Genomic DNA, 6,015 nt, shown 5'->3' with positions numbered 1-6,015 from the left:
ACCCTTTGGGCGAACAAGTTCTTTGTGACCTCAGTCCTACATCTGCTTCCCTTTATTTTGAGGCAATGCCCTCTAGTCCTAGATTCACCTGTTAGTGGAAACAACCTCCCTGCCTCCACCTTATCCATTCCCTTCATAATCTTATATGTTTCTATAAAATCCTCCTTCATTCTCTGAATTCCAATGAGTATAATCCCAGTCTACTCAGTCTCTCCTCATAATCCAACCTTCTCGTAGCCTCCTTGTTTTTAAACTCCATCTCTCTAGCAATGGCAGACAAAATTCCATTTGCCTTTTTAATGCCTGCTGCACCTGCAATCCTACCTTCAGCAATTCATGCACAAGGACACCCAAGTCCCTCTGCACAGCAGTATATCGCAATTTTTTACCATTTAAAACAGTCCATTTTGCTGTTATTCCTACCAAAATGGATGACCTCAAACTTATCAACATTGTACTCCATCTGCTAGACCTTTGCCCACTCACTTAGACTATCTATATCCCTCTGCAGACTTTCAGTGTCTTCTGCACACTTTGCTCTACCACTCACCTTAGTGTCATCTGCAAATTTTGACACACCACACTTAGGCCCCAACTCCAAATCATCTATGTAAATTGTAAACAATTGTGGTCCCAACACTGATCTGAGGCACATCATTACCCACTGACCGCCAACTAGAAAAACACCCATTTACTTCTACGCTGTTTTCTACTGGTTGACCAATAATCTATCCATGCCAATACATTACCTGTAATACTGTGGAACTTTATTTTATGTAGCAGCCTTTGGTGTGGCACCTTGTCAAATGCCTTCTGGAAATCCAGATACACCACATCCACAGGTTCCCCCATTGTCCACCATGCAAGTATGGTCCTCAAAGAATTCCATCAAATTAGTTAAACATGACCTACCCTTCATGAACCCATGCTGGGTGTTTCCAATGGGACAATTTACGTCCAGATGTCTTGCTATTTCTTCCTTAATGATAGATTCAAGCATTTTCCCCACTACCAAAGTTAACCTAATGGCCTATTGTTACCTGCTTTTTATCTACTTCCTTTTTTAAACAGTGGTGTCACATTGGCTGTTTTCCAATCTGTGGAAACCACCCCGGAGTCCAGCGGATTTTGGTAAATAATTGCTAGTGCATTTGCTATTTCCCTTATCACCTCTTTTAGTACTGGGATGCATTTCATCATGTCCTGGAGACTTGTCTACCTTTAGCCCCATTAGCTTGCCCAGCACTGCCTCCTTAGTGATAATGATAGTTTCTAGGTCCTCGCCTGCTATAACCTTCTTGCCATCAGTTTTTCGCATGTTATTTGTGTCATCCACTGTGAAGGCCGACACGAAAAAACTGTGTAATGCCTCAGCTATTTCTTCATTCCCAGTTATTAAATTGGCCTTCTCATCCTCTAAAGGACCAATGTTTACCTTCACAACTCTTTTACGATTTACATATTTATAGAAATTATTGCTGCCCGTTTTTATATTCTGAGCTAGTTTACTCTCATAATCTATCTTACTTTTCTTTATAACTTTTGTCGTGGCTTTCTGTTGGCCTTTAAAGATTTCTCAGTCTACTAGTTTCCCACTACCCTTTGCCTTTGTATGTATTTTTTTTTAAAATCAATCTGATACTTTCCTTTATTTCCTTAGACATCAATAGCTGGCTTTCTTTTCCTACAGTTCTTCCTTATCACTGGAATATACTTCTGCTGAGCACTGTGAAAAATCGTCTTGAAAGTCTTCCACTGTTCCTCAACTGACCCACCATAAAGTTTTTGCTCCCATTCTACCTTGGCTAACTCCTCCCTCATTCCTTCATAGTCTCCTTTGTTTAAGCATAGGATATCGGTACTGGATTTAACCTTCTCACGCTCCACCTGTATTTTAAATTCGACCATACTGTGATTGCTCCTTCTGAGAGGATCCCTGATTGTGAGATCATTAATTACTCCTGTCTCATTACACAGGACTGGATCTCGGATATGTTGCTCCATATGGGTTCCATTACACATTGTTCAAGGAAATTATCGTGGATACATTCCACAAGTCACTCCTCAAGGCTGCCATTGCCTATCTGGTTTGACCATCAACTTGTAGATTAAAATCCCCCCTGATAATTGCTGTATCATTTTTATACGTATTAGCTATTTCTATGTTTATTGCCTGCCCCACCATGATGTCATTATTTGGTGGCCTATAGACCACACCTATCAGTGACTTCTTCTCCCTGCTATTCCTAATTTCCACCCAAACGGATTCAACGTTTTGTTCAGAACCTATATCGTCTCTCACTACCGCCCTGATATCATCCTTAAAAATCAGAGCAACACCACCTTCTTTAACTTCCTGTCTGTCCTTCCGAACAGTTTGATACCCCTGGATATTTAACTCCCAGTCATGATCATCCTACAACCATGTCTCTGTAATGGCCACTAAATCATACCCATTTGCCATGATTTGTGCCGTCAACTCACCCATCTTGTTTCGAATCCTCCAAGCATTCGGATAAAGTGTCCTTATGCCAGTTTTTACACCTTCTTTTTGGGTCCTATTACCTCCATTACTAATAGCTCCTGAGTTCTTCTTCCCTTAAACTTCTTCCTAATTTTCAAAGGAGTTGAAGCTTCTTCGTCACCTGCTAACCTGCTGCTTTGTCTTACATTAATTGTTATTCTCCTTCTCCACTCACTTCTCCCTTCCCCCCTACTTACTAGTTTAAAGTCCTATTAACCACCCTATTTACCCCTTTCGCCAGAACACTGGACCCGGCCCTGGTCAGGTGGAGTCCATCCCGGTGGTATAGAGCCCTCCTGCCCCAGAACTGATGCCAGTGCCCCATGAAAAGAAAACCCTCCTTCCCGCACCACTCTTTTAGCCACGTCTTTACTTCCCTGATCCTTGCCTCCCTATTGCCAATTTGCACGTGGCTCGGGCAGCAACCCAGAGATTATGACCCTTGAAGACCTGTTTCTTAATTTTGTTCCTAGCTTTTCATAATCCCTAAGAAGGTCTTTCCTCCTACTCCTGCCTATGTTGTTGGTACCTACCTGGGCCACAACAACTGGACCCTCCCCTCCCTCTCTAGTATACTCTCCAGCTGGTCAGAGATGTCTCGCACCCTGGCACTGGACAGGCAACACACCATGTGGGATTCTCTATCCTGCTCGCAAAGGATACTGTCTATCCCCCGAAGATGGAATCCCCTATGACTACAAGCTGTCTTTCTGCTCCCCCTTCTCAAATGGCGTCCTGGACCATGGTCAGTTGGCTCATCCTTCCTGCAGCCCTGTTCCTCATCCACGCAGGGAGCAAGTGCCTCATACCTGTGGGACAATGTCAAGGGCTGCGGCTCGTGTGTTTCTGTCTGCAGGGTCCCTCTACCTGCCTCATTCGCAGTCACACACTGCTATTCCTGCCTGCCCATCGACTTAACCTACCAGATGTGACTGCCTCCTGGAACACAGCATTCAGGCATCTCTCCCCCTCCTGGATGTGCCGCAGTGTTTGGAGTTTGGATTCCAGTTCCTCAGTTTTGAGCCGGAGCTCCTCAAGCAGCCAACACTTGCCGCAGATGTGGTCATTGCCATTCTCAATGGGATCAGCCAGCTCCCACATCATACACCTACAACACATCACCTGGCCTGCCATCTCTACTTAGTTAATTATTTAGAATTAATTATTTTTTTTCAGTTTCGCAGTGTTTTCTGCAACAGTAAGTTTATTCTGTTATATACTCAAATGGACTCCGGCTTTGCCTTCCAACCCACTCCCAGAGGATTTGGCGTTTGGGTGGTCACCCCGAAAGATAGCAGACAAGGGGAAAAAAAAATGCAAATAGCTTACCTGCTCACCACACTTAGTTGTTATTATTAGGTTAGAGGAGGTGGAAGCGGGGAAGACACTATGCGTGTAGTGTCTCAGGTATTGATTAACCCCCAAATTTATTGGGTGGAAGCTTACCTTCCCAGGCTGCCCTCGCGCTTCCTCCCGCACTCCTGCCACTGAAACAACTGAAAGAAGGATTACATCAAATGTTGAGTCATGCTATTCGATTTTTAAAAAAATCCTTAATTCAATTTCAAATGTAGGTGTCAAAAAACTTATGAATCAAGTTGTAGCTAAAGTGTCCATCTGTGTAGTTTATTTAGGAAATGTTTATTTAGGAAAATCTGGGGCAACGCCCAGGAAAAACATACAGAACATCTAGAAGACCTGTTTATGCAATTACAGTTAACCTGTGTAGTCATTAATCTCACCTAAAATGAGTTTGCAAAAGTGGTAGTTACTAAGGCATCGTAGGGCAAGGAAACTTTGTGCCAAGGACAATGACAGTGAAGCATCTGTTTGAGGTCCCATTTCTCAAATTAAATGAGAAACCAGGAGATTTCTGGGAATGTGGGTTTTAACCAGAAATTGTGCCTAAGTGCAGCACGATAGCTCTACCCTTAACAGTTCTGCTACAAAATCAAGCCAATGTATAATCTTCAGCAGGGTGCCTAAAAGCCTTTGATGGTCTGAAGGCAATCCTAATAAGTGAACTGATATTGGGTGCCCCTGAATTTACGACACAATGCTAGTGACTTGTATGGGGGGGGGGCGGAATATAGTAGGTGCCATCTAATTGCAAGTTGACGAATCAAAACAAGTTGTTGCTTTCAAAGCAGTCAAGAAAGATACTATGAGACTGAGTGGCATCAAGAGTCCTGGGTTGTGCTGATGTTTGTTTCAAAGCTCCAAGTGCAGGGAATCAAAGAACCTAACTAAACTCTGTCTCTCCCCTTCTCCCTCGATGTTGCAGAAGCAAAAAAGGCATCAAAGAACGAACTCTAAGACGGACGTTTATAGACTTCCTACAGTGTGGAAGTAGGCCATTTGGCCCAGTCAACACCAATCCTCCAAAGAGCATTCCACTCATGCCCACGTCACTACCCTATCCCTGTATTTCCCAAGGCTAACCCACCTTACTTGCACATCCCTGGACACAAGGGCAGCTTAACATAGCCAAACCATCTAACCTGCATAATAAAATGTGAGGCTGGATGAACACAGCAGGCCAAGCAGCATCTCAGGAGCACAAAAGCTGACGTTTCGGGCCTAGGCCCTTCATCAGAGATCTCTGATGAAGGGTCTAGGCCCGAAACGTCAGCTTTTGTGCTCCTGAGATGCTGCTTGGCCTGCTGTGTTCATCCAGCCTCACATTTTATTATCTTGGATTTCCCCAGCATCTGCAGTTCCCATTATCTCATCTAACCTGCATACCTTTGGACTGTGGGAAGAAACTGGAACAACCCCACACAGACACAGGGAAAACATTCAAACTCCAGTGACAGTCACCCAAGACTGGAATCGAACCCAGGTCCTGGGCACTGTGAGGCAGCAATGCTAACCACCGAGCCACCTAAGCAGCCCAACTATGAAAGCGAACAGTAGCCATTCCTTTCTGAACATGAAAGGTGTTATGATTTTTGACAAAATGGGACAACTTAAAGATGAAAATTATCAGTGGTTTGCAGGATCGCACAGTTGAGATTAAAATCAGATTACCGAAATCTAATTGGATAATGGGGCAGGCTCAAAGGGCCAAGTGGCGTACTGTTTTTTTTGTTGTGAACTGTCATGATCTAGACTTTTGATCCTTGAAATTTTGTTTTCCCTATTTCTTTTCTCGACCTAAATGTGTCTTCCAAAGTGAATGAGTCTATTTTTAAAGGGGTATATTTTAAGTTGTACTGTGGTAGATCCTTTTCTCAGCACATTTTTTTTTAAAAGTTAAGAATGTTACATTAAATAGTTATTTTCTGGCAATGATGAAATCTGGTATGAATTGCTTTTAGTCAGTCAATCGGGTAAAGTTGTCAGTTTAGTGATCTAATTAGAATGGCATACATCTTCTGATTGCTTGTAGATTAATGGGGCAGGATTATCGGAGCATCTTTGCAGTTAAGTCAAGTCAGTGTATACCAGAGAGCACGCTGAAGCTCACTTGTCCCAGTCACGACTCTGAC

The sequence above is a fragment of the Stegostoma tigrinum genome, chromosome 18 (genome assembly GCF_030684315.1).
Source record: "Stegostoma tigrinum isolate sSteTig4 chromosome 18, sSteTig4.hap1, whole genome shotgun sequence".
NCBI classification, from domain to species: Eukaryota; Metazoa; Chordata; class Chondrichthyes; order Orectolobiformes; family Stegostomatidae; genus Stegostoma; species Stegostoma tigrinum.
Note: the sequence above shows the minus strand (reverse complement) of the source record.